We start from the raw sequence: 12,225 nt of genomic DNA, 5'->3' as shown, positions 1-12,225 counted from the left end.
AGGAGGAGGAGGAGGAGGAGGAGGAAGAGGAGAGGCGAGGGGGGGGAGGATGTGGACATGGGGGAGGAAGAGGAAGTGGAGAAGGAAGAGTGGGTAGGAAGACTAGGAGGACGAGAATGAAGAGAGAGTGGTGGGAGAAGGAAGAGGAAAGTAGAAGAAAGAAGCAAAGAAAGAAAGGGAACGAGAAATAACAAAAATAAGAAGGAAAAGAGGAACAGAGAGAACACTGTCAAGTCGTGAGTCCGGTGTGTGTTGTGAGTCCCCGTGCGAGATCTACAATGGTGTGCTACACTAGGGACCAGTTATTGTTTGTACACAAAAGATACATGCATGACATTTCATATGAAACGGCAGTTTACTTGTCTCAGCTTGGCATTGAAAGATTCTTAGACTCAGCCAGCAAAGTTAAGAAGTACAAGAGGGTGAAACGAGGAGGTAGAAGAAAACAAAGACTAACCATTGTTGTCACTGGGAATAGGTGTGTTAGTTCCAACTAGAAGCATCATTACTCCCGAGAACTCAGATTGCCATTTACACAAAAAAGACCGTAACTGAATAGTCAAGTAATCTTAAAATTATTCTACTGAACACCCAGTCAACCTCAAAGGACCGCCTTACTCAATGATTTAATACATGAGTCTGACTCCGACTCCGATATCGCATTTTTACGGAGTCATGGTAGCGGGACGTCGGAGATGAAATCATTATTGCGTAACTCGGCCGAGATACAACCAAGTCAAGCAGCTTAAAACAACCTCCTTGAATCAAGTCCGTGTCCGTCCCAAGAAATGATCAGGGATATGCGTCATTTTTAAGGATCTCTAAACATCACTCCACAAAACAATGCCCTCCTTTAAAACGTTCGAATGTTATGAGATCAGTCTACATATCGAAGGGTGTCCCATCATATTTGTCTGTTTCTATCAACCACCTCCAAGTAGGAGAAACAAACTGAAAATTAAAGATTTGATTACTGAATTCCAGGATTTACTAGACCTGCATACCACCAAGAAGACGCAGTCTATAATTAGGGGACTTTAATTTATGTTTTGAAGACACCTTAGACAGTAATATTAGATCTATCAAATCTATTCTAGAGACTCGTGGTCTCTATCTACTCATCGGTGTCCCCACTCACATAAAAAGCACACATTAGATTGGGTGATTACGGACAGTGTCAGTACAGTCGGTGACATTCAAGGAAAGAACAAATGCATTTTTGATCATTGCGTAGTTTCCTTTGAAATAACTCGTATAGGGAAGCCCAAAACGAGACACCGCAAAATAACAACCCTGGGAAAGCGGACATTGATAATGAAAAGTTTGGAGCCGACATTCGACAGTTACTGAAATCCATACAGGGCTCAACCTCCGAGGAGGTAGACACTTTCAACTCCAAGATGTGTCAACTACTGAACCAATATAAGAACAGTGACTGATCGACCTTCTGCTTCAGGGATGACTTTAGAAATTAAACAAGCGAAAATGGAACGTGGACGAGCTGAGAGACGCTGGAGATCAACCGAGGTAGTAATTCATTAGGACATGAGTAATTTTTACTTTTCGATTCCAAGCCTAATTTCTTGGATAGCATATAAAATATTGCTTAGAATTGTCCTTAACTGTGTTTATGAACAGGGTAAGACGTTACTTGACCTTAAAATTAGGTTTTCAATACTGCATATGTCATAGAATTTTTGTAGCTCCTAAGTAAACCTAGCTCATTTGGCAAAAATAGCGATTTCCACAATGTATGTATGTCGAATAAAACAGATCTAGGGACAAAAGTCATGGCTCAGTTGATTAAATATTTCACTGAGGTACGAGGTATTGAACAGCAATATCGGGGGGGGGGGGGGGAATATTGGCGCTTGCACTTGTTTCATTTGTAAAAACTGAGTCCAGTATATCCACATTTTATTTTACCCAATCCAAACTTCTCTCCTGTTGCCCAGCATTTAACTCCAATGAATACATCCGAGATCTAGAACGATTTTGTTTGAGATTATGCAAGAGAAGAGTCACTTCTTGTTCCTTTCTATGGCATGAGTCAGTAAAACTTATTGGAAGCACGTTTGAAAGCTGCCGTGCCAAGTTCAACCCAACTCGGTGAGTATTTGAGCATAAATGTCACTCCTGTTAGCGGGGTCTATAACGACTTATTATACAGAAATCCGATACCCTCTCCTTTCTTTAGGAAGTCTTCCACGGTTACTTTTCAATGGTTAAACAAACCATAACATGAACTCTACTCGGTTTGTGTTCTACAGGGTAACATATTGAATTGATAATTCTCTCCTGTTACTTTCCCTCCTCTTACCCGTGTTTTGGTAACAGGAGAGACCAAAAAGTAACAGGAGGGAAGGGACTGCGTTAAATAGCTTAACTGACCACAGTTTTGGAACAGAATGAGAGGTAGTCAACGCATAATAGGGTAAACGAAAGAGTATCAAACTGAAGGCATATCAGTGCTTTTTCAACAGAACACCTGGATTGTAATTTTGTATATGGGTAAGAGGGTGGAACTGAGAGTAACAGCAGAGAACAGAAGATAACAGGAAGGAAGGGGCGTATGTCAAAAAGCTAGATTGTCCAAAATTTTTGTCGCTAAAATTAGTGTAAGCAAAAGAGAGTTACACTAATGGAATATCTGCACTTTTTCAACAGTACTTCTAGATTGAGATTCAATAATTTAGGTAACAGGAAGGAAATTGGAAGTAATAGGAGGTAACAACCGAGTCAAATGAAAGACAGAACATTCTATTTTTACTGTAGTTATGATACTATTAGTATTACAACAAATGTTTATCCTACCAAAGTCACGATGTGGGTGGTTGACGGGTGCTCTGGTGTGGTTTGCTTCTTCTTTCCTATCAAACATTTATCGTCCTCATCTCCCCTTCTTTTTTATGTTTGTTACTCTCTTGCAACAGCTCTAATCTTCTGGCGCTCATATGACATTATGCAGTTCCGAGCGCCGTAAAACCTCTAGTAAAACAAAACAAAGTCTCGATCCTTTTGTGTAGATATAAAATACTACTAGTAATGACAATACTAATTTATAGGCCTGATCCCCTAAGGCCCTATAGGCGCTGTACAATGCAGAATCATTACTCAGCTGACAAATCAAACAACAAAAAATACACATTGTGAGACCATTTAACAACACATGCGTACGCATGCACGCTCTCTCTTTCTCTCTCTCTCACACACACACACACACACACACACACACACACACACACACACACACACATACACACACACGCAAACAAACACAAACACACACTCACACACACACACACACACACACTCAAAACGCCTAGTCCCATACACATTCTCTTAAAATTTACTGGCAAAGCAAAGTATTAAACAAATGTGTCTTTAGACTTCTCTCTCTCTCTCTCTCTCTCTCTCTCTCTCTCTCTCTCTCTCTCTCTCTTTCTCTCTCTCTCTCGGGTGTTATGACTCGCATTTTTTCTGGGAGGGAATTTCAAATTTTTGGGACGTACAAGTTAAAAACTCTTCCATCCGTTTGTTTGATTTCTCGTTATATTCTGATCCGCAAATCTCAAATATCTTGATTGCACATATGACCCAATAAGGTCCTTAAGTTGAAGATAATATTTTGGTGGGTTTTTGTTTGTGCGCTTGTAAAATAAAATATCAGTTTTATAGTGATTCTAGTTTTAACTATTATCGAAAAATTCAAAAAATCTGGTTTCAGATCTAAATTCTTTTATCTAGTTACAAATTTTGACATGCATTTCACGCTCTTGCAGAGATTTTGATGGTGACTGAACTAAAGATATTTTGGAGGAAAATTTGCCACACAACAAATCAGCTTTACATGGTTGACGTCTACATTACGCCACTCATACTAGACCAAGATTAATTACAGAGACAATTAACATACCTTTTTTTCGCAACTGGCAAAATTGACTCCAGCTGAAAAACAAAGAAGGTACAGACAAAAGCGAGACAAAGACCCAGTAAAGGGAATGCACTACCTGCAGTATGAAAAGAAAAAGTATGTCAAAGGCAAAGAACAAGGAAAGAGGAAACTTGTTGTTGATATGACCACAAGAGAGCACAGGGTAGCCCGTAAGGAGTGGAGAAAAAAGAAGAGAACCTCGAATCAAAAGAATTTAAACAAGGCTAGTGACCAAACACCCGATGCCCCACCCTCAAGAGTACTTATTTCCAGACAGAGAATGAAGGCTTTTAACTATATCAGTTCAGAAAAAAAAGAAACTCAAAGTTGAAAATGATAGACTTATGGAGAAACTAGCTAAAGAAAGAAACAAAATTAAAAAATATGAGCATAAGGTTAAAAAAACTCACAATCAAACTATTTCCTGAAAAGAAACCTGTTCTGAATGAACTGACACCTAGTTCAAAAGCGCAACAAATGGTGACTGACTTACAAGCAGATAACAAGAAGACAGTCAGGAGAACACTTAAATTCCATTTTGCTCTTATGGATGAGTTAAAGAACAGGAAAAAGAAAAACGAAAGCATTCGAATGCTGGCGTCTGGAGAGATACTAAGAAAATACAAAATCCAGAGAAAATTCTGTAGAACTATCAGCACAAGCGGCAAGAGGAAACTGAAGAAGAATGTGCCTTCAACTCTGCAGATGGAAAAGGGGCACATTCGAGACTTTTTTCTCAGACCTGATAACTCCAGAATTGTGAACGGTTTGAAAAATACGGTTACCTTGAAAAAGACAAAGAAACAGAAACGTTTTTTGAATGACACTGTGGAACATCTCTACCGAAAATACTTATCTGAAAGTTGCCCGAACATTAGTTTTACAAGCTTTTGGCGGCTAAAGCCATTTTGGGTAAAGCAAGCAACAGAATCAGGTAGAAACACATGTATGTGCAAAATCTGCGATAACACAAAGCTGATCTTTGACACATTGTTTAGGCATGGTGCTCTCCAGACACAAAATCTGCGTGTGCTGACAGAGGATTATTCCTGCTCTACTCAGGCCAAGCCTTGCATGTACGGATCATGGGATCGTTGTAACAAGCATCCAGTCAGAGCATACTCAGGCAACATGAGAGTTATCACTACGTGGCAGCAGTGGGTAGTGACAAAAGAAACCAGAACTCTTCTGAATGGCAAACAGAAAGAAGTCAACATCGTTAAGAAGAGAACGGAAACTGGGACACTGATGGCCTTGTGGACCGTGTTCCAGAAAACGTTTCGACAATACAAGCGACACACTTTTAACATAGGCCATCAATTTAAACACTTCCAAAAGACACGAAATAACTTACAAGCCAATGAAGCAATAGTACATGTTGACTTCGCCCAAAATTACGTTTGTAAAATGAAAAAGGAAATACATAACATCCACTTTGGGGCTTCTCAATATCAGCTCAGTCTTCACACTGGTAACTACACCAGCTCTTTATCAAGCAAGTTGCAAATAACAGTGTCGTTTTGTGGAGTTTCTGATAGCTTAAAGCATAGACCTTCTTCAATCTGGGCAAACGTGATTCCTGTACTGAATGAAATAAAAGAGCAAAACAAGGACATTGATGTTCTATACTTTTTTAGTGACGGACCATGCACTCAGTACAGACAGAAAAAGAACTTTTTCTTATTGACCAAATATGTTGAAAAGTTGGGGTTCAGATATGCCACATGGAACTTTTTCGAAGCTGGACATGGTAAAGGTGCTCCGGGCGGAATCGGAAGCTCTGTAAAACAAACAGCAGATCGACAGGTCAGATACAATGCCGACATTTGCAACGCCTCAATTTGTGTCAGAGCTAAATAAGACAGAAACTATGGTGGAGGTTTACGAAGTATGTGAAAGTCAGATAGAAGAAGTAAAAAACCAAATACCAAAAGCTCTGAAAGTTATTCCAGGAACAATGAAATTACATCAAATAATAACATTGGATCCACAGAGTATACGGTACAGAGACATCAGTTGCAGTTGCAGCCCAGGTTCAGAACACGTTGACCACGTCACGAAAAAGCACACGTTCAAAGAGTCTGACAAAGTGGGTGAAATTCCAAGCGCAGAACCTTTACCTGAAATACCCTCAATTACACATTCCTTCAGACCAAGCACAACTTTCATTGCATCAAGAGCTTTAGCACACCTTCAGACTTGCAGCACATTTGGAATGTTATATCACGAGTGTGAAGCACAGAGACCTTACTTGACTCCTCTTCTGAGACAGCAACGAGCTCTTTCTACTGACAAACTCATGTTAGATTCCTTTGCAATGGGGTTTATTCCAGAGGATGTGAACAAACGGTATGGAACATTGTTTTCTGTGACAGTCGGAGCAGATGGCGATTGTTTGCCTGGAAGTGGCGCAGTGTTCGCTTTTGGGTCAGACGAACGTGCAGACGAACTGAGACTGCACATCATACATGAACTTGTATTTAATGCAGCTTATTATACTGATGAAAAGCACTTGTGTAATGCTTTCACTCAGAAGACCTCCAGTAATGAGTTGAGTTATGCTTATGCAATGTATTCTGACAAATTTTGTCCAGGAGCATATTTCAATGTTAGAAAGATTTATGAAGAAGAAGTCTTAGGTCTGACGAAGCCAAAGTCATTTATGGGCATTTGGCAAATTTTTGCTTTGTCAAGTGTACTTCGAATGCAGATATTTTCAGTTTATCCACAGTTGGGGAATGTGTTGGTCCGCAAACACCTTCATAGAATGATCGAACCAAGAGTGAAAAGTACTGACAAAATAGCATTCATAATGTGGACTTCAACTAGAACAAAGAATCGACGCAATTGGCTGCCAAATCATTTCGTCCCCCTCGTTCCATTCAAACAAATGTAAAGAGTTAACTCTGGTCTGAAGTTATTATCGACAAGTTCTTTCTTTTTAACCTACAGTCTTATTAATCAGAGAGTGGTGCACAGCAAGCACGCATGTCTTTGTTGTTGTTGTTTGTTTGTTTTTTTAGTTTTTGGGGGTTTTCTCGTTTTTTAAGCATAATTCTGTAACAAACAACATTAGTTTTTTTGTCTACTTGAACCATCACATGTCACCTTTAAAAATGCAATGAAAGAATAATAGGGATGCAATTCAGTTTGAAGACCATTATGATCTTATCGATGATGATGATGATGATGATGATGATGATGATGATGATGATGATGATGATGATGGTGATGATGATGATGATGATGATGTGGTATTCTCAGAGTTCATGTGGTTTTCATTCTTTCTTGGGTACAAAGGGACCCAGCTATAACAAGACCGCCGGTTATACAATTTTTGCCCCTCATCTTTATCTTCCTTTTTCTCAGTCTCATTGGGTTGACTAAACATTAGTGGTGATGCACGGGTAACAATAATAATTGCATTTATATGTAGCACATCCTCTTGTAGTTATCAAGAGGATCACACACAGAGATATTGTAGATTTAGCTCCCAGTGCCTACTTTTCGCTCAATTTTATTTTACATGTTACAAGTCCTATCACTCCATGGGGAGACAATGTGGTGCCAGACAAAGGCCACATTAACTTTCATTAAGTAATTCGCTGGATTTGCATCAACACAAAAGTGCATCCACCTTTCCCCTTCCATCCCCTGCACACTCGGTATATGACACACCATAAATGTATGCGTACACTAACACCTATGAAGGCTCACTGTGGGTGACGCAGGAGCAATTCACCGTGTTAGATCAAAACATTTTTCTGCTGCCTTGTCCGTTTGTTTGCTATAGGATTTTGTCGATAGTTGGAAGTGCTATAGCCGAATATGTCTGTCCGAATGATTTATATATTATTTTAAACTATACGTTATAAGAGATGGGGCTCGGGGATTTATTATGGATTTGCAACAGTTAAAACTGTTAAAATTGTGACTGTCATATGTGGGGCCCACTATAATAATAATTGTTTCAGTTACTATAAAAATGTATGTTCACAAATGCTTCATTTTTCATGATAATTTGTTGTTAACTTTGATAACATTCTCTTGCGTTCCCTCCTGTTACCCATGTTCCCTCCTGTTACTATTTTTCCCTCCTGTTACCACCCCTCTTTACATTCCTTACAAAATTCTAGAACTTCTTTTAGAAAATTTGAGCATGTGATTAGCTTCACCTTATTGCTAAATAGAATAGAGATTGATATGATCAGAATGTATTCTATCTGGGAGTGAGAATTACAGACGGAAGTTCTAACATTTGCTAAGATTTTTAAATTCAACATTTTAATCCTAAATTGTTTCCTGTGAATTGTAAAACTGGTGCGTTTTTTTATTATTTCCCTGATGAATAGACCTAGTTTGACAAACATGATCATGCATTGGACCCCCAAGACCTTTTCCAGTTTCACCGCTCTATGCTTTCTGTTGGTAACAGGAGAGAACTTTTTTCTCAGAAGTTGACACAAAAGTAGCTCGTGCGCCCCAATTTAATCGAATTAAGCTCAGAAAGTTCACATTTATGTCAAAGGATGGTTGATTCATTTCACCAATATTATATTGAAGTTTTTCAATAAAGTTCTTTTTTTTTTTAAACGAAAATAAAAAATGTGACTTTTTTTATGACTCATATACACTGTAACGACGAAGTGAAATCGTTAATAACATCTGCGAAATCCGTGTATTATAACGGAAAAATTAATGAAAGTACCACCTCTAAAGCTTTATTTTGTATAACAAATCAGTTGCCTGGTAAGAAAGACATGGCCAGAAAGGGACCTGAAAGGGACCTTCCTGATGTTTTTGATCAATACTTTAGAGACAAGATATCCTCGATTAGGACAAAAATTGACACGACTCCCAATAAACAACCATGTTTTGAAACATTCTGTGGGGTAATCTTTAATGAATTTGTACGTGTAACACTGGAAGACGTTAGATCAATCATAAAGGCATCACCCCATAAACATAGTCTTGATCTCATTCCAATACATTGTACCACTGCTCATCACACATCTTGATAGCGTTATTGGATTTATAACCTCCATCATTAATGAGTCTCTTCAGTCTGGAGTTGTACCATCACTATTTAAGCATACTGTTAATTATTCCCCTTCTTTAAAAAAAATCAAAACTATCCCCGAGGAGCTCAAGAATTTCACTTTTCAGACCTGTCTCCAACCTTCCCTTTTTATCCAAAATCTTGGAGAAAGTTGCTTTGGTTCAATTGAAGAATCATTTAAAAGAAAACTTTGACACTATAGATCACACTTTTCTTATTGAACGATTTTTCAACACGTTTGGCCTGTCTGGCAGGGTTTTTGACTGGTCCAGGTCCTACCTGATTGGCTGTACACAATCTGTGGTTGTACACAGGGGGCGAAGCGTCTATATAATCAAATAATCACTGCTTCCCTTCCTAATTTTGAAACGTTGTCGCTGTCAAATTCATCCATAAACGTAAACCTCTTAAATTAAATGTCAAAAGACGTTCGTAATCAACAATGAACAGTATGCCTAACATTCAAAACGGTTTCACGGCCACAGAAACAGCCTCCTCATCCCTCTCGGGCCACTCCATAAGCAGTCGCAAGCTTTGATTAAGTAAGCTTAAAGTGAGGCTGGAAGAGTCCACCAATATAGTTGAAGGGAACATGTGCATAGCAGTCTAAGCTGTTTCATTGCCACATATACCCTGTTCACCCCTTTGGGGTCACAGTTAAAATCATTCTCAAGCCTTGATTATGTAAGCTAACTAACACTGGTCGAGTTTACCTCACAAATGTGAGGGGAACTAACTCCTAACAATCTCTTCACTGTTGCAAGTACTTGCTTTTTTTCCTCGACTTTTTACCGTCCTATAATCAGATCGTGACCTCGATTATGACACTAGCTCCTGGCCGCGGAAGGCTAACAAAAACAACCAAATGTAAAATTTAAAAAAGGATAATTGTCATGTTCTACCAAAGAGTTAGACTCACTGGTAGATCTATAACATATAGATCTAGTACTGACGTCTCTGCTTCTTTGCTTTGTGTTTATGTATTCACATCTAAAGTTAAATTTAATTTTAGTTGGAACTGATATTTAATAAGATACTTTCCCGATTATTTTGGCGGTTGAACATACAATATGAATTCCGGATTTGTTTTCATTCACAACTCAGAGTCGCCGCCTCGAGTAAGATTCTTGTGTCATATCTACAGGCCATATCTGGTCCCGTTTCTCTTTGATTACCCTGTCAAACAAGTCAGCCTTCGCCCCTGGTTGTACACGACTCTCTTTTGTCTACTTTTAAACTACACTTTGGAGTGCCTCGGTGTTCAGTATAGGGTCCAGTCCTCTATACGTTATAATACACAGCCGCTTTGAGCAGGGATTAGAAAGCACGACATAAAATATCACATGTATGCAAATGATACACAGTTGTACAAATCTGTTCCACCATCAGACGTTAAAACCTTGCCTACCACCATGGGTTTGTGCATTGATGATGTCAAGAACTGGATGATTGATTATACGCTCTAGCTTAATGAAAATAAAACTGAAATTCTTTTCTGTAACCCGTAGAAAAGTCATATCCCCATGGACATTGGTCATATTTGTACTGAAAATGAAAAACTGTATTTTGCTGATTAGGCAAAAAATATGGGAGTGTATTTTGATTCAAAATTGTCAATGGAACATCATATCAATTATTTATGTACCATTCTATCAGGGGCGGCTCGTGGGTCTAAAAAGTGGGCGTGCACAATTAAGCTATCTTAGGCTGAAGATAATCAAGGGCAGAGTAAATGGGATGGTGTATAATTTTAGGATCTTTGGGTTGGTGAAGGAAGACCTTAGTACTTTTATTTTCATTCTTTTTACTTGTGGCTTTGACTTTTATAAATAAATCTGCTTGTTAGCTAAACATCAATTTCATTCATTTTGCATTAGAATTGAACACTAGTAATACCTTTCACCACTCCACTACAAAACCGGTCAAAAGTACAACTCACCGGACGGCGACTTAAGTATGTCACGTTCACCTCCCTCAGGTTCACGGTCACAGAGTTACTTAAAATAGCGACAAGACAATGAACCAATCACAATTCACTTGAGCACTCCTCTGGATTGCTCCGGGGCCCACGTATTTTTGGCATGGAATAGTGCACAGTCTATGGTGTTTATTTTTAGATTGCCTACTGTGGGCTATGTTTTGGCGCTATCCGGCAGGAGCACATTTGAGATGTGCCGTCTTATTAATATTAATGTACCATCAAACTCTTAACAAGTGTCGTCATCACTTGGGTTATCCCAAAGAGTGATTTATAGGTCAGGTTTCCACTGTTATGTTTAGATACAGCGCATGGCATGGCATAGTAGATGTTTTACGGAGCGATAGAATAGAAATGACAGTTACGGCGCCAGCGAGGGCCTTGTTTTGATATATTTGGCTAATGTTTGTTTCTGGCGTCTTTTATTTTATTATTGAGGGTGCTTTACGTCATAGAACATTAAAACATTTTGGGCGGCACTGCACGACCGTGCTGTAGGGACGAACCGCGCCTGCATTCTATTTTGTGAATTGTGTAGAATTGGTCATATCATGTCTATGTTTTTGAATGAACGCTTATTGACAACGCTCGTGTCATCTTTTTTGTTTTCACGCATCGATTATTGCAACGCTTTACCATTTACTAGCTAACACACCAAATACCACTTTTCACAAGCTAGGCCTATAGGCTACAAAAGAAAAAGAAAAGGGATCACATTACTCCCATGTTAAGAACGTTGCATAGGCTCCCCGTGTCAGCAAGAATGGCATATGAAATTGCAATATTATTTCTTAACTGTGTCAATAAAAAAGCTCCCTCAAATCTTAGTGATCTCATCCAGATTTATTTTCCATCTCGATCACTAAGATATTAGGCGATCTGTACATTTTAAGAGTTTCTAGAAAGGCTGATGTTAGGGGACCGTACGCCCCAATAGCACTTGGCGCTAGGGGACCGTACGCCCCTATAGTGTTTGGCGCTAGGGGACCGTACGTCCTACTTGCGCAAAGGCGTGGTGTTACGGGACCGTACGCAGATGTGCATGCATCTGGACTTTGCAAAAATACTGGAGGAAAACGGCCAGTTTAAAACGAAGCTCCTGGCGTAAGGAGCATGTTTCAAATATCTGAACACGACTGTGAGGTATCCAGTGGGCGGGGTGAACCAAGATTTGAAATTTACTCACGTCTGCGTCCACGTTGTTGTTATGTGTCAATAAAAGAAATCAGAGAGAGAGAGAGAGAGAGAGAGAGA

This window comes from Aplysia californica, unplaced genomic scaffold (assembly GCF_000002075.1).
Source record: "Aplysia californica isolate F4 #8 unplaced genomic scaffold, AplCal3.0 scaffold00303, whole genome shotgun sequence".
Lineage (NCBI taxonomy): Eukaryota > Metazoa > Mollusca > Gastropoda > Aplysiida > Aplysiidae > Aplysia > Aplysia californica.
The sequence above is the reverse complement of the archived record's forward strand: the minus strand, read 5'-3'. Positions refer to the sequence as shown.